General features: G+C 37.2%; 2 long non-coding RNA genes across 2 annotated transcripts in view; both read left to right on the top strand.

Annotated features, from left to right (window-relative positions):
- LOC136792762 (uncharacterized) overlaps positions 1 to 10498 on the top strand; it is a 614703-nt gene extending 604205 nt beyond the window's left edge. Inside the window, exon 3 of the long non-coding RNA XR_010837119.1 lies at positions 10372 to 10498. This is a non-coding gene — a long non-coding RNA (uncharacterized lncRNA). The remainder of the gene's footprint in view (positions 1 to 10371) is intronic.
- Positions 10499 to 10507: 9 nt separating this feature from the next.
- LOC136792761 (uncharacterized) lies at positions 10508 to 21261 on the top strand. The gene is made up of 3 exons (XR_010837118.1): positions 10508 to 10664; positions 12235 to 12459; positions 20934 to 21261. It is a non-coding gene; the product is annotated as an uncharacterized lncRNA (long non-coding RNA).
- Positions 21262 to 25972: the final 4711 nt, after the last annotated feature.

Below are 25972 nucleotides of genomic sequence, written 5' to 3'. Positions count from 1 at the left end.
CCTGCTTAAAAGATCTCTGAAACATCCTTCCCACCACTGGTCAGTCCATTCAATAAACCTTCATTTCTGAACTCTTACAAAGAATGGTCAGAAAGAGATGAGAAAAGAAAACACTGTGTTGATATGCATGACTTGACCACAGAATATCTAAAGCCAGCCCTGCTTCACACTTCTCTGTTAGAGATCCATACAATGCATTCAATAATCCCTGGATGCGGAGGCAGTTTTCAGACACCTCTTTGGTGGGTGTCTGAGGGAAAAATTACATCCCTTAAAATATGCTGCTGCTTCTTTGTGGAATCAGGAAGATGAATAGAAGCTATAGGGGGGTAGGGAGGAAAAATCAGTAATGATTAATTGAGACTGTATTTAACAAATAAAACCAAGGGAGTAACAGTTGAAAACGTTTATATGTATTGCTTATGTAACAGACCTCCAGAGGAACATCGTCTAGAGTAGGTTTGGTGTCTCCTTGTGCATCAGGCACCCAGGTTTCTTCTCTCTTTCTGATCTATCATCCAACAATATAACACCCATACTTGAGATTCACTTCATGGTTTAAAAGGGCCACTGGAGTTCCAAGCATCAATTCAGTCTTTCACATAACAAGAAAGAGGGAGAGGGGAAGCATAAAAATGCCCATTGTCCAGCTATCGGCTCCCTTTAAACGCTCTTCCTAATTTGACTAGTGAGTAGTCACACACACTCAACTCGCTGTTAGCCAGCTGAGAATGTGTCTTCCAACTAGGGGCAAAGTCAATCTGAATAAAACTGCGTTCGAACCAACAGCCTCTGCCACAGGACACAGCCACACGTCCCTTCAAGCCCTGGCTCTCTAGCTCTCTGATCATCTTCTCCCCCCAAAGCAACATCAGTAGCCCTAGTTCACTAAGGGCCTGCTGTTAAACCCGTTGGATTAGAAGAGAGAAATGAATGCTGGGGAAGATACTGGCCCCTAGGAGTTTAAGATATTATTCTACTCCCTCCTTCTCGTTAGAACTTCCCTTCTCATTCTGCTTCCCTTCTCCTCCAGGAATTTGTTAAAATCAAGGGAAGGATTCATCGGGCCTCAGTTCTGGCACTGGCCCTCTCATTTTGACAAAGAGAAGGGTGAATCATTCAGACTTGAGAAGTACACATTTTCTTTGTTCTCTCTCCCATAGAGTCTACTAACGAGAATAGTCTAGGCTATTGTGCCAGTTGACAGCTCATTTGCTTTAAGATTCATACCACCTCTCCCCCACTTTGCTGTACAATGCAGGATCTACATTCCTCAGCTCCCTTTACCTCTGGGTTCTTGAGAAAAGCAGCCACTGGGAAGCCCTGACAGAAGATTAGGAAGAGAAGTAAGAAAGAACGGTGGGTATCCTATCGCCTTTGCTGTCTGTTGCATTTCTTTCTAGTTCCCACTACACAGCCCTTCCCTTTATTGTTCCAGTTTCCATCAGGCAGGCCTCACTGTGGTCCTAGCTCTCATTGTATGGTCTTGACTTCTGGGTTAATACCATCTTCTCTCATTGCCCCTCTATTCCAAGGGTAGCAGTTTCTTATTGCTAATCTTGAGGTTGCCTTACTGTCTTTGGTTTTGTCTATTTTTACACCATCTATGCAATCAATTTCCTGCATTAAATGCACTCAGTTTGAATAATCTGAACTGCTTTCTGGCAAGTTCTTGACTGATAGATTCATGTTGCAATAATCAAAAACAAGTTCCCAAATCTCAGTAGCTCAATACATAAAAATCTCATCTTTGCTCACACGGTGCTGATGCAGAGCTGCCACCTTCCAAGTGGTGATTCAGCGGTCCATGTGGCTTTTATTTTTAACTCTTCCATTTGGAGCCTTTGGCTTCTACATCACTGTGACAAGGGAAGATCATGAATAGAGAATTCAAATCTACTCTTATTTGTTTGATCCAGAAGTGATACGTGTTAATTCCACTTCAACCCACTGGCCAGGACTAGTCATATGGCCCAACATGATTGCAAGAGATGCTTGGAAATGCACCCTTCTTATTTATTTATATCTGGGTATGTATGTGTGTACATATATATGTGCATATACATGCATACATACAGAGAGATAAAGAGATATAATTTTGGTATTCTCCTAGAGCATAAAGGAGGTAAGGTAAGAAAAGTACAAGATTTGGGTACCTTAAATTGTGAATCCAAGACAAGTATGATCACCTAATCTGTATCTTAAGAATACACCTTTCCTCTTGGCAATGGTTAACTGCTTCTACTGATTATTTTTTTGCATCTTTGTTACTTGATATCCAAAGTCTCCCACTATAGAATTGTTGTAGAATTATTTTCCAGTGTATAGTAAAATGACACCCATTTTTTCATCACAATTTCTCTCTTTCCCTTTCTCAGCTCAGCTCCAGCTTGTTGAAAAATGAATTTGAAATCTGAGTAACACTTGCCCCTGGAGATATGTCATGATTTTTCTTCGGAGAAAGCAAATAGCCTTATCCAAGTTCATAATATAATTGCAGCTGCAAGTTTTTAAGAAGTTTAAAAGTGTAAAAACAATAGAAAACAAATCTCAATACCAAATAATAACTGCATAAAGTTAAATAAACTCCATAAATACCCAAATAAAAAATTTCCCAGAATTTCACTTATTCTTTTTATCATCTTCATCCAAAGATGCAGAGCTTTCTCATGGGAGTCTTGAGTTGCAGTACTTCCCCTTTATATTTATGAGCTAGATCTCTTCTGTAACTTTTCTTCAATGTATTATTTTACTTGGGGGGTTGTCATTTACACATGAATGAGGTGAGAGTGGCATGCCAAATCAATATATTATATTGTCTGATACAAATCAATACAACAAAGACCATTAACCCCGGTACAATATCAGAATTATACCCATTAAACATATTTGGGGCTTTTGAAAAAAATGGATAAATTAAATTAACATATAAATTTTAAAAATACTTGAGCTTTTTCTTGGTTTGTTTTTCATTTAATTTATGAGTGAAGTCGATGTGTGTATAGAAAGCAGGTTTATTTAATACTTCCTTACTTAATATCCCCTATGTGCTAGACACTGTCCTAAGTACTTAAAGAATAGCAGGGAACAAGGTGGACATGTTTCCTGCTCTCAGCAATCTTATATTTCAGTGAAGGATAAAGACAATAAATAACAACATGAAAATAAAAGGAGATCCAAGATCTTTTTTGAGGAAAAAAAAACAAGGCTGGTTTGTCTGGAGCATATGAACAAAATGTAATACGGTAAGATTGGAAATGTGGACACATGTAAGATTATATGTGGCCCTGATACTTTGGAAAGAATTTTGGACTTTGTTCTCAATGGGAAGGCATTGAGAACTCTTAAGTATAACTCGTGTTTTAAAAATCATCCTTGGGTGCTATGCACATAGTGGTTTTGAGAAAGAAAATGTAGAGGCAAGAAGACCAGTTAGGAAGCTACTAGCACTCGTCCAAGTGAGAGGTGATGAGAAATGTTCTAGACTGCAAAGTCTTTTCACATTTGAATACTGAAAGAAAGAAAGAGAGAGAGAAGAAGAGTGAAAGAAAGGGAGAAAGAGAAAGAAAGAAGGAAGGAAAGAAAGAAAGAAAAGGAAGAAAGAAAAGTATTTTATAGGCTTAATCAATTTTGAAATATTTTACAAATCTGATATGATATATACGAAGCATCATGAGACAAGGGTGAGGCTTCTACAATCCCTGGGGCATGAATTTCCATTGAGAGTCTGGATTCAGCTACCCTTAGAAGATATGGGTCTCATGAGTGCTAATCGAGTGGTGGCATCTCGACGTCCCCTGCCCCACAGCACTCTCTAATTCTCCTCCACTGCCGAACATATCTGCAAATCTGCCCTCACTCCAGTGCATTTTTTGGCATAAGAGATATATCCTCTCTTTCTAATGCTGCTCCTGATTCAGAGTAGCCTTGGAATGAGGAAAAAGTTTCAGTATAATTGTTTATTTAAAAACTAATATTTTTGCTGGAGGTTGGGGTGGGAAAGAGGATTAACTGTAAAAGGATATGAAGGAAAATCTATAAACAACAAATGCTGGAGAGGGTGTGGAGTAAAGGGAACCCTCTTGCACTGTTGGTGGGAATGTAAATTGATACAGCCACTATGGAGAACAGTATGGAGGTTCCTTAAAAAACTAAAAGTAGAACTACCATATGACCCAGCAATCCCACTACTGGGCATATACCCAGAGAACACCATAATTCAAAAAGACACATGCACCCCAATGTTGATTGCAGCACTATTTACAATAGCCAGGTCATGGAAGCAACCTAAGTGTCCATCGACAGACGAATGGATAAAGAAGATGTGGTACATATACACAATGGAATATTACTCAGCCATAAAAGGAAACGATATTGGGTCATTTGTAGAGATGTGGATGGACCTAGAGACTGTCATACAGAGTGAAGTAAGTCAGAAAGAGAAAAACAGATATCATATATTAACACATATATGTGGAACCTAGAAAAATGGTACAGATGAACCAGTTTGCAGGGCAGAAATAGAGACACAGATGTAGAGAACAAACGTAGGGACACCAAGGGGGGAAAGTGGCGGGGGGGGGATGGTGATGGTGTGATGAACTGGGAGATTGGGACTGACATGTATACACTAATATGTATAAAATGGATAACTAATAAGAACCTGCTATATAAAAAAATAAAATTCAAAAATTCAAATAAAAATTCAAAAAACTAATATTTTTGCTGGGGGTTGGGGTGGGAAAGGGTATTAACTGTAAAAGGGTATGAAGGATCCTTTTGGAAGGTGATAATTGCACAACTTGGTAAATTTACTAAAAATCATTAAATTTTATAAAGTGGGTGAATTTATGGTATGTAAATTATTCCTCAATAAAGTTGTTGTTTTTTTTAAAAGAGAAACCTAACAGAAATAAAGTACCTCAATTTTTCTGAAAATTTGAGAATCAAGTGAGAGGCAGAGATTTACAAACTGAGATTTTTTTTTTCCATTATGGTTTATCACAGGATATTGCATATAGTTCCCTGTGCTACACAACAGAACCTTGCTGTTTATCCATTCTATATATAACAGTATTCATCTGCTAATCCTGAACTCCCAATCCAACCCTCCCCTGCACCCCCTTCCCCTTGAAAACTACAAGTCTGTTCTCTATGTCTATGAGTCTGTTTCTGTTTCATATATAAGTTCATTTGTGTCATATTTTAGATTCCACATATAAGTGATATCACATGGTATTTGTCTTTCTCTTTCTGACTTACTTCACTTAGTATGATGATCTCTAGGTCCATCCATGTAGCTGCAAATGGCATTATTTCACTCTATTTTTTATGGCTGAGTAATCTCACTCTTTTTTAGGGCTGAGTAATATTCGTGTGTGTGTGTGTGTGTGTATCACATCTTCTTTATCCATTCATCTGTTGGTGGACATTTAGGTTGTTTCTATGTCTTGGCTATTATAAACAATCTCTATTCATGAAAGTCCTTTGGGCTGTCTTCAGTGATACTAAACCATCTTTTCTCTTTTCTCTCTCTGCTTACTCTAGTCTACTCTCTTCTTTCCCTTCCCTGCACTAAGAGGAACAACAACAACAAATCCTCTGTTTTCTTCAGCATCTACACACAAAACAAGTTATTAAATTTCTGTTGCTCATCCTAAGATTCAAGAGGTTCAAATTCTGAGGCTAAGAAGGACATAAATACTTGTGAACCCCTGATTAAGTGTGCACACAGAACCACCCTGGTCTAGTTGCAGAGAATTTGGAAAAGAGTTCCCAGATTTGTGAGCAAGATTTATGTTCATATAAAGATTTCAAAAGTTAAACTGCTGCAATAGCTCCTTCCACGATTGCACATTAAGAAGAAAAAGGCAACTAAAGGTACTCTATTTTAGTATATTCATTCCTTGTTGACGATACTTAAAGCACATACAAATGGAATAGAGTTCTACCTAATAGTGGATTTGGGGAGATTGAGCTATTGGCTCTAGCCTATTTGAGAAAGTCAGAGCACTTTAAGAATGGAATGAGTATATCAACAAAAAGAATATACTAATATGCATACTCATATGGATAAATGAATAAATCTCTATATAAGTATATCTATTTAAAAATTCACACAAGATACACATACACACACATATACACACATATTATTTTTCAGATTTTTCAAAGAACACCTGGAACTTGTGAGGGCTCATAATCGTCAACCTAAAACCCTTGATCAAAATCAAATCAGGAAATGAACAATTATCTGTCCTGGTTCTCTCAGTGTCACAGCAGATTCTGTACAGAAAACAGCCTGAGCCCATTTTTTTTTTACATGTTTGAATATCAATGCAGACAGGTAAATATTTGAAGTGCAGAATAATGTATGCATTCAGTCATTAATAAATATTTTCAACAGGATGTCCTAACAGTCACTTAATGATTAGGTAAAAAGATACAGGGATGTGCTATAGACACCTTTTTTCTAAAACAAGAACCAATAACTGGAAATAAATTTGTCATGAGGTTAGATCAAAACTTCCATGGGTGGTATTACAATATTATATAACAGCACAATATAACTTTTGAGTCCAGTCCACTTGCCTTCAAATCATAGCTCTGCCACTTGATAATCATGAGAGCTAAGCTAAACAGCTTAACCCCTCTCAGCTTCAGTATTTTAATTTGAAACAATGAGGTCATGAAGTCTATCAATCATAATGTTATGATAATTAAAGAAATGACATATGTAAAAAATTGTACTGTGCCTGACACACAGTGAAGTGCTCAATAAATGACTGTTCTTTTTAAAAACAAGCTGCTAAATACTTAGGCCATTGTAAATTATTGCAATGTATATTATGATTACAGAATATAAATATAAGTAATGTATATTATTACAATTATAAAATTTTAAAAATTTTTCTTCAACTCCCCTGAAGAAAACTACTCAATAATGTTCTGCTGAATGCAGCCAGTTGTGGAATGAGGGCAAGGATTGGAGAAACTTTGTAAAGGCAGGCAAGCAGAGTTACTCAGAACAATTCACTGAGTCAGAACTACATATGAGTAAACACATCCACCTCAAGGTTCAGGGAAAACTGAGAGTCAGAAGCCAAACAGACTAGATGTACATGGATACCAGAAGGTAGGACAAGAAGGTAGTTTCAATGGCAGCTGGGAAAGAACATTTTGAGCAAGTTGTAAAGGACAAGGCAAAAGCCAACAGAAGACTAGATTTGAAGTGGCAATAATAAAATTGTCTTGATTACTAAGCAATCCTTGCTTTAGTCAGAGAGATTTTATATGCTCCCTGGTAAGGATGTGATGTGTTCATCCCATGTGTGGCCTGAAGTTGGAAGCCTAGAATCTATAGTGACAGGACTGAGGAGAAGGAAGGAGAGAGGACAGATGACAAGCCACACCAGCACAGTGGATGGTGACTCATGCTGTGAAGGCAGCAAGCTTTTCTTGTAATCACTAGTTACGTATTCTAGTGGTTTCTCTCCTGCATTAAAGTACTTCCTCCAAAACGCTTCACTCCTAAAGGCATTTATTTCAGTTACCTTCTTGCTTCACAGTCAATTCAGAATATCCATGCTGAAATAATCATTCCATTTTTGCTTTAATCAGCACTCAGAATGAACAGGACATATCTTTTGAATTTCAAAGTTATGGGTGAGAATACAAAGTAGGACATAAAGCCTAAATACAATAAAGTGTTACGTTTTATTTCATTAAAATATATCATACTTGTAATAGCATTTGGTAGGGACATTTGGGTGATTTTAATATATTTTGAAAGATGACCACAGAAATTTCACTTAGCCTCTTTGCTTTTCAGTTTTTCACAGGTAAAATAAGGGAAAACCATTCTGTTGGTGTTTTAGATCCTTTCTTTCTAAAAGAAAGGAAGAAGAAGGAAGAGAGGGAGGAGGAGGAGGAGAAAAGGAAATAGTTATTAGTATTTTCTAAATCATTTAATTGCCTGTTTACTAAAACATACTCGTAGTGTTATAATTCTTTAACCATACTTTTTTTCTCCTAAAAGGAATTTTTGTTTTCTGATATATACAACTACCTTTATTTCAAAGTTTTCTCACCTAAAAAAAATCATGGTGGAGTTGGACACTCTCATTTTATGGCTGATAAAACTGAGCCTGAAATACAAAGTAATTCACCAAAGGCGACATGATTAAATCCTATCAATAATAATATGTATAACTAGATATTATTTGTGTCAATCATTACAAATATTCACCTCACAATATCTAATATTTTTAATAAAATATATATAGAACACATATGTAGTTCCACATATTTCAAAGTAATTCCAATGTAATTTCAGTGTAAAACAGAGTATTTATTATGCTACAGAAAGTACTTGAATGGCTAGCATTTGTTATAGCAGGATTTTTCCTGTGAAGTCAGAAGATTGAATGCAGGGACTAAATTATCGACCAGTTAGTGTGTATTTTTTTTTCCAAGTCTTACTCATAACTTCCCTAGCTGTCATTTCATATAACCATACTTTACCTGTAAATTAAACTCTCCTTTTTATCAAACTCAGCTGCGGGTTATTATATCAGCTTTAATGCCTCTCTAAAAATGGTACTAAATGTGGATTTATATCACAAATGGAAAATCTGAGAGTGAAGGACATTTTCCATGTGGCAGTCTCATAAAACTATCACTTTTAACAAACAACTTGAATTCAAGAGAAATTTGCAAAAATCTTTTAAACACATTCACGGTCTTAGGAGGAAGTGCTAATATGGAGTCTGTCTGCTCTGCTGCAGCTGCTTGATTTATGAAAGCATAAACAACCCTGACTCATTCTAGGGAAGTCATAATTACCATATGGAGTGTTAAATGTACAGACACTTGGTAAGGACCAACGCAGTAGCTTAAATTATAGTCATTTTGCTACACCCACTCCCAAATCTTGCTTTAATGCCTGATGGGAAAAAAAAAAAAAAAAAGCCCCCTACTCCATACCTTTCACAATCAACTCCATTGCGTCTTGAAAATAAATATACATGAAGACACTTTATGGAAGAGGTAAGCTGATTGGCAAGGTAAGGTTTAACTGGTTACTTCCTCAAAGGTTTGATAATGGCATTCTTAGGACACCTATTCTACGCTATGCATTATGCTACACGGTGGGTCTGTTAATATGAATATTATATGGCCAGGCCATATATATTTAAGGTTGCATTGTGAAGTGGGAGAGGCAAACAACTAAACATTTGAAATAACTGATGCAATCATTTGAAAAATCCTCCAATGAAATTGTGATAAGTGCTGTGTTCCTAATAAAATCAATAGTAAAAACACTACCATGCATATAATGAGGGGGAAAAAAGCTAGCAAGCAAGCTTTTTCTTATCTATATTCCAAAGAAGAATTTATTTGCATTATATCTTTCCATCAGTTGTCCAACTGGCCACTTGGTATCTTAAAAGGCAATTAACCTTTAGTCAGTATTTCCTCTCATCCAGACTCAAATTGTGTTTACTGGAGCACAATATCTCAACAAATCTCAAAGAACCTTGGCTGTTCTATTAAGGTGTCCCGGAACCAATGGGAACCCATCAATAGTTTTTTAAACAATACCGGAAAAGACTTGCCTACTGCTTAATGTGTGCTAGGAACTCTTCTAAAAGCTCTAAGCATTTCACTCTAAACAGCTCTATGTGAGGCACTATTATTATTCCTATTTTGCAGTTGGATAAGCTGAGGCACAGAGAGCACTTAAGTAATTTGCCTGAAATCACACATAATGGAGTCAGAACTCTAGGCTCTCTGGTCTGCACTACTGTAATTCTCAAACAGTAAAATGATTATCAGAAATAAACTTTGAGAAGATATTATGGCAACTGTGTAATATGTATTAAATGAGCACAAAACTGGAGAGCGGGCTACTAAGTAATTAACTACAGCCGTATTCCAGGAAAGCAATACATGTAAGAAATTACATAAAAGTGATTTCAAAGAATTCCGTGACTAATTGGATATGGAAAACAGAGGGGAAAGAACTGGAGTATTACTAAGGATTATCAGCTTTAGAAACCGGGAAGATGTCTTAATAACAGTAGAGGTGAAAGTAAGAGCGGAGGAAAGACAAAAAATCAAACTTCTGGTCACCAGACAGAAGCTGCGTAGCAAGCTCGTGTTCTGTACACAAAGCACAATTAGCCATGTGCTAAATCAACCATCTTCCTAGGTTCTATTCCTTAAGTGGTTGGGCATATGTTAGAAGCAAGTTTCACAAAGCATTTTTAGAGACATCGTATTCCTTGGGAATATTTTGCAATTGCATCTGTAAATATATATTTAACCTTCAGGAACTTTGCCGACATCCGGGTGTTTAACATTCTTCAGGCTAAATGTTCACTGGGGAAGGGTCAACACGGCTTGTTGTCCTGTGACATAATCCATCACATCCCTCTTTAATTCCTCTGCACGAAGTCAATTGGTTTTGGCTGTTGGAAATTATCTGGTTGACCAAGAAGCAAGGCTAAGTGAATCACGAAGGTGGAAAAACCAACCACGGGAGCACAAAACCCCGACCTGGTAGCCAGGTGGTCTGCAAATGCCTGCTAGCAAGTTTTCTTCCAGTTGGTATATAACATCTGTTTCTACAGTGAAAGGGTGTGAAGAAAATGACACAAGCGGTAAGCACTGACATATGCAGGGGAAAGGAAGTGATTTATTTTATATTAAGATTCTTACTGCTGCAAAAATAAAAAGCACAACCTGAATATGTCTCTGTAAGACTTGTATAATATGTGTGTGTTTAAGAGAAAGATTGTATATTTTTATTAAATCATAAGACAAAAATACAGGGCTCTGAAAATCTAATTAGCACAATGAATAAAAACAGGAGGCCTATAAAAATTATTTTCTGAAATAAGGGTAGGATTCTAGCAAGAGTTTAGAAATATGAAGGGAAGAAGGGAAACCAAAGGAAGTGTAAATTACATTTCCACTTGCATCAACTAGAAATGTTATACGTGAAAAAAAATGAATCAGTATTTACTAAGAAAAGTCAAATGAAAATATTTGAAAAGAAATGTTGGTTATAAATTATCAGTATATTAATTTAATAATCCACTGATTAAATTAGGCAATAAAATATTTAGCTATCGGTATTACTGAAAATGATAGCGTCTCTGACTGAAGTCAGTACCAATTATATCAGCCACATAGAATGAGTTTATGGAAAATAGGAAAAGGCAGGTAACCTAGGATAAAGACTGATCGTTAGACCTAGAATGGACTCTAGGTGTCAACCAGTTCAAATCCTGTTTTTACAAATAAAAATTGCATATGCCACAGAGTTGAAGTGACTTTCCCAAGATCATATACCTAGAATTATTATAGGAAGGAAGGTCGGTTTGTGGGATTTTTTTTTTTTTTCTTGCAGTACGCGGGCCTCTCACTGTTGTGGCCTCTCCCATTGCGGAGCACAGGCTCCGGACGTGCTGGCTCAGCAGCCATGGCTCACGGGCCCAGCCGCTCCGCGGCATGTGGGATCTTCCCGGACCGGGGCACGAACCCGCGTCCCCTGCATCGGCAGGCGGACTCTCAACCACGGCACCACCAGGGAAGCCCTGGTTTGTGGGAATTTTAGCAACTGAAAATATAGATCTTTCTTTGGAACTACAGTGAGAAGTGAGAACAGAGGTGCAGTGTTATCAGAGTCCCAGAATGAAAGGGAATTGGGTAAAGAATTAGTCATGGAGGCAGGGCAAGGCAATAATTAATTTACAATAAAGGGATGGAGAGTTTATTGGGTCACAGAACGTAAGAAAGGACCCGAAAACAAAATGACAATAAATCATCAAAAAGCAAATGTGATGTTAGTTACTAATTTATTAAAACTCCTGTAGTAAGAAACAAACTTTTCTGAAATCTGAGGACCCACTGAACTTATCAGTACAACTTAACTGGGTAGTTACAAAGAGGTAGCCGAGTAGGCAATTGCAGTTTTACTTTTCTTTCTGAATAAAAGAGACAACAATAAAAGATATTGAGTTGTATTTGAAATAAAACATCATTGATATATTATTTTTAAACAACTGGGGAAAATATTTATCTGGCAGAGGTAAGAGAGAGGCAAAGAGAAGGGGAAACTCTCTTTCTTTGAAGGTGCCACTTCAAAATTAGAAAACATTGAAATGAAGAGAAATTAGTTGTGTGTGCAAAAAAATTACTTAAATTATTTCTTTTATAATTTCTCAGTTATTTATGTGGTAAAACATGGAGAAGAAAATCCTGCTGTTAAATTTGATAAGATGGAACATTTTGAATAGTGACTGTGACCTCAGCCTCTTCCAGGCTCCACTGCACCACGTGGCCATTGGTACTACAGGGGCCCTGCACCCACTTGCGAGATCAGCTCTTCACGTATCGGACCCTCTGTCCCTGACAGGACCACAGCTCTGTTATCATGGTGTATAGCTTACAGTAAGTATCTCACAACGTTAAATTATTAAATTTAAAAGTACCTTTTTTGTCATGGGAATAATACCATAACACACGTGATAATAATAGTTGTCACACATTTGTGGCAAATACGATAAAGACGGTACTGTCATACAAGAAGATGAAAAAGGGAGAGGTTTCTCAAGTACTATCTTCAGAACGACGTTGCCAGACCACATGCAAGTGCTTTCAAGGTAGGGAAAATAAATGAAAAGCAGATTTTTTTTCTCCCTAATAAAATTGCCAGTGGGTAAGGCAAAGGTTCAGGAAAACAGGAGGTTTCTAATATATTAACCACTCCTTCAATGTCTGGCAGCAGTTAGGAAAATAAACAGGATCTTGAGTGAAATTAGCAGCAATTAAACTTTCCTGCAAATGCATTTATACTGATAACTAGTGGGGCAACATCTGGAAAATTATTCACAAAAATGATGCCTGATATTTCTGATATTCTCAAAGAAAACAAAAAACTTAAAAATAAAAATGGGTAGGAGGTATGAGCTTTGTACCAAAAGAGAACTAATTCTGACTTTTGCCACAATTTTAAACAAAAAGCCAGATCAAACTTGTTTAAATGTCTAAAAGGTACAATTACCTTTTTAGTCTATTTTTGCAGGCAGAGAGCTATTTCTAAATATAGACTAAGGCATAGAAATTCAAAAAAATTATGTTTAAGCTAGATACTAAAATCTTACAAAACTAAAAGTGATGTAAGGATATTGTACCATAATATAACACATATTTGGAAAACTTGACAGAAACAGAATTTTTGAAATTGTATAAACTCCTCAACATTTTCAGCAATTTTAAAAATTTAAAGACGCCTTTGTTTTTTTTAAATAAAGGATCCACTGTATAAAATAACTTCTCTTTTGTTTACCTCAGCTGCATGTTAGGAATCCAAGTTATGAATATGTTGTATTAAAAAGCTTATTGTAAATCATTTTTTTGAAATTTGGAAAACATTTCTTTATAGAAATCACAGTAACAGTACTTTGGTTTCCAGAGTCCTTGATGATCTCTTTAACTTATGTGCCCAGTATCAGTTGCATTATTTCAACTATATTTAACTAATATATACATTTTTCCTTACTTGAAAAATGCATTCCAAATTCTAATTGAGGACTAGGAAAACCTTTCCTTCTCACAAAACACTCCCACTCACCTCCCCCCAAAAGAAATACCTTTAAGTAAAGGTATTCACTTTATCACTAAATTCATTCTCAAAAATAGAAGTTACTCTTCTACTGAAGTGAAAATGGGAAGGTGATAAGAGAAGATGGAGGAAATTTCTTGACTCAGACTTTCCAATGCAATTGTCTATTCAATATGTACAGTATTTATCTCCTACTAGGTAAACAACCCCAGGGCAGGCAGTATGTTACTCAGGGAAAACAATGATTAATTAACTATGGAACATGCCTTCCAGGAGTCTAGTCTAGTCTGGGAATAGAGAAGACATGGGCACGAATTCTATGATTTAATGTTATGCCATAATGTTTGGCTGGACAGTGAAACACCTTAAATGCTGTGGCAAAGAAATTGCAGTTTTCTCGGATTTCGGGAGCCATCAGAAGTCTCATGTGTGTCTGTTTGGGGGCAGTGAAGTCACAAGAGGTAGGCTTCAAGAAAAGTACTTTAAAAGCCCAAGCACAATGAATTGCAAAGGATGGGGGTGATCGTGGGGAGAAATCGATGTTGGGAAACCAGTCCTAAAATATTGAAATAATATAGGCCAAATAAGACTGAACAGCTTTGGATTTTGGAGATGAGGAAAAATATTTAAGAAACTTTTAAAATACTCGACTGGGCAAAAATTAAACTAATTCATGGGGGAGAGCCAAACAGAAAAATAAGTTAAATAAGACTCTCAAGTTGAGCACAGATAAATAGAAGAATGGAGGTACAGAGAGTTGGCTTGGCTGGGAAAGCGAGGTATTTAATTATGCACAAATGTTATTTGCAATGCTAGTAAAATAGTGTTGATGATAATTACAGGAGTTTTAGTTAAATCTTTAATGCTGAATGAGATTATGGGAGAGAAGATTTGGGAAAACGCATAAATTTTAAGAAGTTACAGAAATGAGAGGTGAAAATGGATGCACAATAGCACAGAAGAACTTAAAGAATGTTCCTTCTGGGAAGCCAAGGGAAAAGAGCATGGCACAGGGGATTGGCCAAAAAAAAAATAAAATGCTGCAGAATGGTGGGGGAAGATGAGACATGAAAAGGAACCAGTAGAATCTTCAAATAGGACCCATTCATATGTCATGAATTACTCCCAAACTTGTCTGCATCTCTAGTTGCTTTTTTTTTTAAAACAAGGTTTATTTCTACTATTCATATCACAAGATGATATCAGTTTTATCTTATTGATGAAATAATAATTCACCAGTTTCAATAAGTCAGCTTTTATTTTGTTAGAATCTAACTGTGCCTCACAGACACTAGGATAGTGTCTGGCCTGTAGGAATCACTGAGTAATGGGGTGTTGGATAAAAATATATTGGTAGAGAGGACATGCAGGTATGATTGGGAATGAAAGGGGTTTGAGGAATCTTGAGAAAGTAGAATAAGGAGTCCGTTTAAACAGCCTGGACTTTATGCAGGTATAATATTTATTATTTATAACAACAAAGATTGAGAAATGAGTAAGGTGGGATAAAGTAAGGTGGAGCTTTGGAAAGAAATGTCACAAGTTTGCTCAACCATGACTCAAATTTCACTAGATTCCTTTGTACTTCTTTAAATCTTTCACTGTTAGGTATGTTCACCTTGTCTTTATTTCACAAATCTTTCTGAGGTCTGGAATTCCATTTCATCAATGTGTAAGTTTAAAAAGTCAATAATTCCTTTAACTATTACTGTGTTTTCAAATACAACTTGGAACTTTAAAAGGCTTTAGCTAATGAAAAGCCACATACAGTAATTTGGATATCCTACCAAAAAAAAATCTATGCCAATCTATGCAAAATATTCCTACAGGTTACCAAAGCCACATTTAATAAAAGTGTAAATCCAGTAAAAGTTTCTAATAATTCTGCTTAATTAAAATTTTACCCATGTATAATGAATTATTAGGAAATATTCCCTTATTTCTTCTTACAAACACCTACATGGTGTGGCTCTCTCCGCACCTCTGCCCTACTATTACCTTATTAATAAGTTATTTGTGTTTCTGACAAGGTAAATTAAAGCCAAGTTTTTGTGTTTTTCTGCCCTCCTTCTCACCCTTATCCTGAACTTGGCTTTATGACAGTTGGGAAAGGGGATGACATCAGCTCTTCTTTGAGCTTTTGAGTCCCTTCCTTTCAATTTCCTCTGGTTTTTCACCCATCTTTGGTTACTTTTTTTGGCTCCTGATGGAAGGTAACCAGCATGATTGAATGAATGAGTTATAAACCCACACTCGCACTTCTTAGAGTGAATTTCAGAGCAACATGGGGACTTCCAGTGTTAAGCACCAGAGATTTTGGTGTGAGGAGCAAAGACATCACATATTTGGAATCTTCACGGTGCCTTTTGTCTGTGTGTCTTTTCTTTTGAGTCAACCTCCGTTTCATCTGCCTATTTGGAAAATCCCCTAGGACATATATTTGAAGTGGAAATTTGTGTTATCCAACCTTCAGGGTTACCTATATTTCCCAAGACTGTTGCCTAAGTCCTCTGTGGATCAACAGAGATCAGTTATTTCTCCCTAAAATCTTCCATTACCTCAAATTTGAATATTTTAGGTCCTGAGTAACTGCTGTAACTTTAATGGCACATATTCTTCTATGCAAGCCCTATTCTTGTATTAGAAAACTTGACTGCTCTTACTTTGAGATTCTCTTAACCTCTTTAAATGGATAGTATTTGTAAATTTCAATATGATTTTTTCCTTGGTCTTGGTTCTCCTTTACTTAAAGCAAAAAGACATCTGGCCACTAGTCTGTGTTGTTTTTTCTCCACATGGATTGTCATTTGACTGCAATATCAAATTCTGTGTATAAAGATGATTCTGTGCCTCACTGAGTTTTTTTCCACTTTTCAAAATCTCACCAATAGTGTTTGGTTTGCTTACAAAGTTATGAAGTTTATCTCCTAACTGTAGTTTTCCCTCTTATTCTTATTAAACCTGACTCCCAGATTGAGATGGTTCTGTGGAAGATGAGCCCTTGTTTGTGGTAATTTGGTTAAGTTTTTCTTTCACCTGATATTATTAGGATGGAAAATCCTCTATGTAATATTGGTCTGAGTTTCCATTCATCTTTGTTTGTTAACTAATTCCACTCACTTCCTGTGGCTCATTCATATGTTACAACCAAAAATCTTAATATTATTTACCTAATATCTTTTGGACATTCTTAGCCAGGACAGACAAATGAAAAAAAAAAAAAAAAAAAAACAATGCATCTCTGGATGTTCTGGAGACAAGCCAAGCGAATTACTATGATTATAGTTTTAATTTTTCTCCATTTATGTTATTTCTCAACCTTTCCTCACTCAATTCCCAAAACTCACAAAGAAACAAAACGAGCTTATTTGATTGCACATTTGGGTTTGGGTCTCAGAGTAGTGCCACAATGAACCCTATCCTGACAAAGTTGCCTCCCTGCTTCTGTAACCTGGGCATGACACTGATGAAAAAGAGGGAGAGATTAAAATAAAACAAACACAAAACCACAAGAAGGAATAGAATCTGGGCAGCCAGTCTTGTACCATTAAGGTCTGATACCACCAATCTGAAACCCAAAAACTTACACATTGCAGCTATGCATATTTTAATATGAATTCATCTTGATCCTAAGAATAAATCTCTTATCACCAAAACTGGGTTCTCATTAATTCAATGCCCTGGGTTTAATCTATTTCCAGTACAAAGGTCTCATTTCTCATAGGTGATATACTGGTTTGAGACCCCCCCAAGCAAGTCTCTTTCACAAACCTGTTAAGGCAGACCAAGGATAGAGATGATCAATGTCCTAAACCCTTAAGTTCTCTATATCTCCTAATGATTCATGTTTGAAAAGCACAGAGTAGACAGTCCAGACGAATTACTACAGGCGTACCTCAAACATATTGCTGGTTCATTTTCAGACCACTGCAGTAAAGTGAATATCACGACAAAGTGAGTCACATGGTTTCCTGTTGCATTTAAAAGTTATGTTTATACTATGCTCTAGTCTAGTAAGTGTGCAATAGAATTATGTCTAAAATAACCAATGTATATACCTTAATTTTAAAATATTTTCATGCTAAAAAAAAATGCTACCCTTCATCTGAACCTTCAGCAAGGCATAATCTTTCTGCTGACGTAGGATCTTGCCTCAGTGTTGATGGCAACTGACTGATCAGGGTGGATGTGGCAATTTCTTTAAAAGAAGACAACAGTGGAGTTTTCTGCATCGATTGACCCTTCCTTTTTTGAAATATTTCTCTGTAGCATACAATATTATTTGATAGAATTTTAACCACAGTAGAACTTCTTTCAAAATTGGAGACAATCCTCTCAAACCCTGCTGCTGCTTTATCGACTAAATTTATGTAATATTCTAAATCCTTTGTTGTCATTTCAACAATTCTCACAGCATCCTCACCAGGAGTACATTCCATCTCAAGAACCCACTTTCTTTGTTCATTCCTAAGAAGCAACTCCTCATCCGTGTAAGTTTTATCGTAAGGTTGTAGGAATTCGGTCACATCTTCAGGCTCCACTTCTAATTCTAATTCTAGTTCTCTTGCTATTTGTTTTTTTTTTGTTTTGTTTTTTTGTTTTTTTTTTTTTTTTACCACAGCTGCAGTTACTTCCTCCACTGAAGTCTTGAACACCTCAAAGTCATCCATGAGGGTTGGAGTGAATTTCTGCCAAGCTCCTGTTAATGTTGGTATTTTGACCTCTTCCCATGAATCATGAATGTTCTGAATGGCACCTAGGATACTGAGTCAAGTCCAGAATGTTTTCTATTTGCTTTGCCCAGACCCATCAGAGGAATCACTATCTATTGCAGCTATAACCTTACAAAGTGAATTTCTTAAATAAGACTTGAAAGTCGAAATCACTCCTTAATCTATGGGCTGCAGGATGGATTTTGTGTTGGCAGGCATGAAAGCAACTTTAATCTCGTGCATCTCCATCAGAGGTCTTGGATGACCAGGTGCGCTGTCGATGAGCAGTAATACTTTGATTGGAATCTTTTTCTGAGCAGTAAGTCTCAACGGTGGGCTTAAAATATTCAGTAAACCATATTGTAAACAAATGTGCTGTCATCCAGGCTTTGTTGTTTTATTCATAGAACACAAACAGAGTAGATTTAGCATAAATCTTAAAGACCTGAGGATTTTCAGGATGGTAAATGAGCACTGGCTTCACCTTCAAGTCACCAGTTGCATTAGCCCCTAACAAGAGAGTTGGCCTGTCTTTTGAAGCTTTGAAACCAGGCATTGACTTTTCCTCTCTAGCTATGAATGTCCTAGATGGCATTTTCTTCCAGAAGAAAGTTGTTTCATCTACATTGAAAATCTGTTGTTTAGTGTAGCCACCTTAATTATCTTAGATCTGGATAACTCACTGCAGCTTCTACTTCAGCACTTGCTGCTTCACCTTGTACTTTTATGTTATGGGAACGACTTCTTTTCTCAAACCAAGAACAAGTTTTTTCTCTGAAGCTTCCTCATCTCTCCCAGTCTTCAGAGAATTGAAGAGAGTAAGAGCTTTGCTCTAGGTTAAGCTTTGGCTTATGGGAATGTTGTGGCTGGCTTGAACTTCTATCCAGACCACTAAAACTTTCTCCATATCAACAAGAATCCTGTTTCACTTTCTCATCATTTGTGTGTTCACTGGAATAGCATCTTGAATTTCTTTCAAGAACTTTTCCTTTGCATTCACAACTTGGCTAACTGGCACAAGAGGATTAGCTTTGGACTTGCCTTCCTCACTAAGCATAATCATTTCTAACTTGATTTAAAGTGAGAGACATGCAACCCTTCCTTTCATTTGAACACTTAGAGGCCATTGTAGGGTTATTAGTTGGCCCTAATTTCAATGCTGTTTTGTCTCAGGGAATAGGGAGGCCTGAGAGAGAGAGACAAGGGAATGGCCAGTCAGTGGAGCAGTCAAAACACAGACATTTATCGATTAAGTTCGCCGTCTTACATGGGCATGCTCCGTGGCACCCCCAAACAATTAAAATAGTAACATCAGTGGCTTCCCTGGTGGCGCAGTGGTTGAGGGTCCGCCTGCAGATGGGGGGACACGGGTTCGTGCCCCAGTCCAGGAGGATCCCACATGCCATGGAGCGGCTGGGCCCGTGGGCCATGGCTGCTGGGCCTGCACGTCCGGAGCCTGTGCTCCGCAGCGGGAGAGGCCGCAACAGTGAGAGGCCTGCGTACAGCCAAAAAAAAAATGTAACATCAAAAATCACTGATCACAGATCACCATAGCAAATATTATAATAATAATGAAAAAAATTGAAATATTGCAAGAATTACCAAGATGTAACACTAAGACATGCCTGTTCTTTCTGCTATATTGTGAAGGAAATGCAGTGGCCATTTTTTTTATCATCTTGGGCTGTGTTTTGCTGGGTCTAAGGAATTCTCCACCTATTTAGACAAAGAACATCTCCCATAATTGAGGCTGAAAAGGCTGGATACTTTTGTAAACTCCTATGCAGCTAAAGCATGGATGCCTGAAATCAGCAGTCAATCAGATGCTCTCAGTACAGACTTCAAAATAGAAACAAGTAAGGCATGGAAACCAAGGGTTTGCAGAACTCCCTCTGGTGAAAGCAGTGGCGGCAGTAGCAGACGTGTCCAGAGTCATGACATAACTGTCAAGTGGTTCTGGAAACAATGTCCAGAGTCCCTCCAGTGACAGTGGATTCATAGGGAAAGCTATGGGATTTTTGTCCACTTGTGGTGGGAATGGTGTCTTCACAGGGCCAATTTGGAGACCAACTTTTGGGTTTGTGTACGATACAGAACAAACAGGAAAGCTGAGAGATGGTCCAAGAATAAACCAGTCACATAAGTCATGCAACTTCCCACCTCAGTCCAGATGCAGTGCTTTTTCTTTGCCAGAAAGGTCCCCAGACATGTTTAGTCTTAGAGTCTTCTACAAGCTGTAGAGCTGACTGGAGTGTGGCATGAACAGCCATCGACTCCCGTCGGTCCTTGCTATATGGTGCTTGGTAACAAAGAGTAAAGTTAATTAGTTTGTCATGTTTTTATTTCAGTTTTCATGCTTATTTTCTTTTAAAATATGTGTTAGAAACTAGTAAAAAAGAAAAAGTATGATAAATTCAGAAATAAAAGAGTAGCAAAAATAAAAATTGATTAATATCTGACTTTACATATACAATGAATCTGAGTAGGACAGAGAATACCAAACTACTTCAAGAAATTTCTTTGTTTATAGTCTAATCACTGAGATTAAGCAATTCAAATGTGTACTGATTATTTTGTGTCATTTACAGAACTATTTCAATTAACTGTTGTTGATCTGAAACAAACAGACTGCAAGATATTTCTCCAGCACACATGGGTTTATCTCGGATCATCAGAGAACTGCAGTTCCGGGTCTGCCACCATGGCGAGTCACATGCAAGTCCCTGCACTGCAAGGGAAGAACTCTTTTATAGAGGGGAAAAGGAGGTTGGGATGGCTATAGTTAAAAAAAAGAATCCATGACTTTTCATTGGCTGGGTCCTTGTCAGGAAAGAAGAGGAGTCTTTCTTCTTCCTGTTGGGCTCTGCTGTTGGTTGAAGGGTAAGAGACTCACCCTCCTGGTCTCCCAACTTTATTTAATTGAGGTTTCTGTTTATTAATTTTTTACACTGTTATGCATCTAGCTTACTTAAAATAGAAGTCTGGTCTCCCAACTTTATTTAATTGAGGTTTCTGTTTATTAATTTTTTACACTGTTATGCATCTAGCTTACTTAAAATAGAAGTTTGCAAGATGTAGCCATTGAATTAAGTTCCCTTTTTGTTGTGTTTTGTTGCTGTGCACTGGTGTATACAGTTGCCACGTTTCATGAAATGTGTTAATGCACCATGCAGTGGGAATTAAGACTGTTCTCTGTGATAATAATTTTTGTAGCTTCCAAAATAACATCATTGTCTCTAATTTCTCTGAGCTTTGTGAAAAAGTGATCTGTGATATTGTGATTTATAATGAAAAATGTATATTTAGTCTCCATCCCCTTTCTGTCACAGAGCTCCTAAAACCCTTGGAATTTCCAAAGTGATGAGAGTCTCACCTAAGGATGGGGACTGGTTGCCAGGAGAGTTAACATGATTGGAACTTTCATTCCTACCCCTCTTTTCTGTGAGATTGAGTTAAATCACCAAGACCAATGATTTATCAATTATACCTATAATGAAGCCTTCATAAAACCTCAGAAGTTTCCATTGGATTCCGGGTTGGTGAACACTTGGAGGTGCTAGGAGAGCATCATTCCTGGAGAGGGCTCTACACCCTTTCCCCTACACATCTCTTCCATCTGGCTGTTCCTGAGTCTTATCTTTTTATAATAAACTGGTGATCTAGTAAGTAAAATGTTCCTCTGAGTTTTGTGAGCCACTCTAATATAATCCACAGAGGGAATCAATGGAACCTCCAATATAAAGCCACACAAGTCAGCAGCATGAGCTTGCAACTGGCATTTGAAATTGGGGGTAGGGATCAGTATTACAGGACTGAACGCTTAACCTGTGGAACCTGGTGCTATCTCTGGGTAGATAATGTCAGAATTGAATCAAATTGTAGTACACCCAGCTGGTGTCCCAGAATTGCTTGTTGGTGTGGGGACATTCCCACTCCCCATGTTGGAATTGGGTGCAGAACCTTTTAAATGTCTTATCTGAAATGTGTGTCTTTCCTGCTCCAGAAAACTAGAGGCTGATAAATTTTCCTATTTGGAATAAGTTTGTTTATTGGCCTTAACAGATCCTATCTCCAGGAACACAAAACAAAATAAAAGAAAATCAGATTGGTGGTAGCAAAAACTATACTAAATACATGTGTGATTACAATTGCCCTCATATTTCTGCAAACCTGGTATTCTTCCCTTCATTCTTTATTTTTGCTGATTTCAATTTTTAAGAATGCCTTAGCCTTGTGTTTTTAATTTAAAAAGCTTTACTGAAACACAGTCACACCTATTTGTTTATGTATCATCTATGGATACTTTCACACTTCAACAGCAAAGCCGAGTAGTTGTGACAGAAACCATATGGCTTGAGAAGCCTAACATATTTACCTCTCTGGCCCTTTACAGAAAAATTTGCCAAGCCCTGCTGTAGACCATAACTTCTTCAGCTGGTTGTGCTGAACCAACCATCTCTTGCTAGTGACCACCATAGGGCATGGTTTTTGAGTTTTTTTACTTTCACCACCAAGATCACTTTCCTCTTAACAGCTCCCATTAATTTATGTTCATTTTTTAAAGGGCAGTCCCAGAACTGTGCTTCTACAGGGGCTGAACAAGACCTGTCTCCTTGCTTTTCCTTTCTCATTCTTTCTTTCTTTTTTTTTTGATATCCTCCACAGTGCCTGATGTAGTATCTTGCACATAGATGTTTAATTATCAGCAAATGTCAATTAAGTCAGTGCAAAATATCAATTGCCAAAATTATATTCAACCACCCTTTCAATTTAACAAATTTTCATTCATAAGAGGCCAAAACAAGGAATGTAATCAATGTTTGATAAATTATATATCCAAATTTTTGACCTTAGCAAGTCTGCAACATAGCATGGGACAAATCATTAATATTTGCTATTTTTTGCTCAAAAAGAATGTTAACTAGAATCATCTTGCATAAATAAATTCTGATTTTATATAATGTATTGCTCGTTCTAATAGTATTCACCTTTATCTTGATAATCTGGCTTTGTTTTACTTATTTACAAATTTCAATGCTATAGCCTTGTCTATTGGGTTAATCAACATACAAACTGGAAATTACAGTTGACTTTGAAACAACATGGGTTTGAACTGAGCTGGTCCACTTACAGGCCGATTTTTTTCAATAACTACATAATATAGTACTACATGATCTGTGGTTGGTTGAATCTGCAGATGCAGAACCATGGATACAGAGAGCCAACTGTAAAGTCACACTCAGATTTCTAACTGTGTGGGTCAACTGTATTTTGACATTACAAAGAGTATGTCTTATTAAATATATAAAGAATTTTACATTATCTTGATATCTATATTATACTTAGCATAGCAGAAGGCAATTGATAAACATTATAGAATAAAAAATAGTTTTATTAAATAATTTATTAGGCAAAAAATGGATATTAGAAGACAGCATCATTTACTTATTAAAAAACAACTATTTCAAGGCAGTTTCCTAATATCACCAAATCATCCCTATGAGTTAGACATTAACAACTTAATGTTAGATAGAAACATTAAGAGTATTGAAGACTAAGGCCTCACAACAGTAAGACATAGATGAAGTATTCAAATAATATGGTTTTTTACCCAACGATGACTTAGTGGCTAACTTGCAAAATTTAATGAATATTACATATGGACCATACACTTATAAGTTACTTATTTCCATCCCATAAGCAATTCCACCAGTTCAAATTATGTGAATTATGCTAAATAGATTAGACTACCTCATATCTTAATCATTTAGAGAAGTGAAAGGAAATTATCTATGCCCACGGGGACTGGAAGGAAAAAACAATGGTGTGAGTTCCAGTGAAGAATATTCTATATCTGCAATTTTGCAAGAATAAAACTTCATCAAGGAAAACATTTCCCTAGGCATACTGTTCTCCAAGCTCATTTATAAGCCAGTCACAGAAGGACAAGTACTGCATGATTCCACATATATGAGGAATCTGTTATAGTCAAACTTAAAAAACAGAGGGTTTAACAGTAGTTGCCAGGGCTGGGGTGTTGGAGAAATGGGGAGTTTCTCACATCAAGTTTCAGTTATGCTCAATGAATATGCTAGATGAATGTCACATCTTCCATAGAACATATTGCCTAGAGCTAACAATACAGTGTCATGCAATTCAAAGTTCATTAAGAGGTAGATCTCTGTTAAGTGTTCTTAACAAAGGAAAAAAGAGGAGGACCCAAGGAAACTGGGAGGTGTTGGATACATCTAACACCTTGATTGTGGTGTTTGCATGTGCCCAAACTCATCAAATTGTACACATTAAATATGTGCAGTTCTCTGTGTTTCAATTATACCTCAGTAAAGTTTTTTTTAAAGAAAGGAAGACACTTCCCACTTAACGGGATTTGTACTGTTCTTAAGTTCATATGATTTGCCTATTTCATACCATCTTCCCATTTGTTAAGAATGAAAGGACAGATTGCCTATACGAGTCTGTCACATTGCACGAGCAGCCGTGAGCCTTGACAGTGTGGCTATGGAGTCAAGGAGGGAATAAGCAACGCAGAGGTCCAGCCACTAGAGAAGCAGAGGATATTTCAGGTTATTTGTTGCATGTACAAATGACGAATCTCCTCTTTTATCAATAACGCAGCTGGTACACATAACACTAACATAACAAGCAGCTACTATACGTCAGTTACCATGCTAATAATTCTCATCTAATAATTCATATCAATTAGGTCTAGCAATTGACCAATGAGGAGCTGGCATGGCAAACTAAGACAAAGAAATATATCATAATGAAAGCAATAATTGTAACCTCAAATCAAAGGAGCTTAATATATCTTGGCAGTTGCCTGTCATTACTGATTTTCACTAGTGGTCCATGCCTGTGCTAAGCACTTCTCCTGAATCCTTAGATTATGTCCCATGATGCTCTGCCCCATCCTCATCCTTGCTTCCTTGTCTTGAGTTCCACTCTAATAGTCCTCTCCTCAATTCCTCATCATTTAAATGTCCAACTTCTTCAGGAAACTCCATGAATTATGGCTTTAGAATAAGGATGAACAACACTTTTTCATCCAGAAAAATAAAATTGTCTCAGAAACCTACAGCAGTTCAAATTCCAAAGTTTGAGTATCAGAGTCTAAAATGATAACACACGGGGTATGTGTGGATAGAGCTGCCAGGTCCCTCCCGCTGGGGTCCCTGCACCATTGTGTAATAAAGCTACCTCACATCTCCTACAGCCTGAAGTTCTCACAGTTTCCTCTTGGATACACACCTACACACACGCACACACACCCACACGCTCATACACATGCATATACATCTCTAAGGAATATTTTTCAAAGATATTATAGTCAAAGTACAGTTAAAACAAAATTTCCCCAGAAGGCACGCACACCTCTGAGACTTTTCTTGCCCTGAAAATTTATGTATTAGTGCATATAAAACAAGCCCATTAGGGCTTCCCTGGTGGCGCAGTGGTTGAGAATCCGCCTGCCGATGCAGGGGACACGGGTTCGAGCCCTGGTCCGGGAAGATCCCACATGCCACGGAGCAGCTGGGCCCGTGAGCCACGGCCGCTGAGCCTGCGCATCTGGAGCCTGTGCTCCGCCACAAGAGAGGCCGCGATAGTG

This window comes from Kogia breviceps, chromosome 16 (genome assembly GCF_026419965.1).
Source record: "Kogia breviceps isolate mKogBre1 chromosome 16, mKogBre1 haplotype 1, whole genome shotgun sequence".
NCBI lineage: Eukaryota > Metazoa > Chordata > Mammalia > Artiodactyla > Physeteridae > Kogia > Kogia breviceps.
This window is presented reverse-complemented; position numbering and strand designations above follow the sequence as displayed.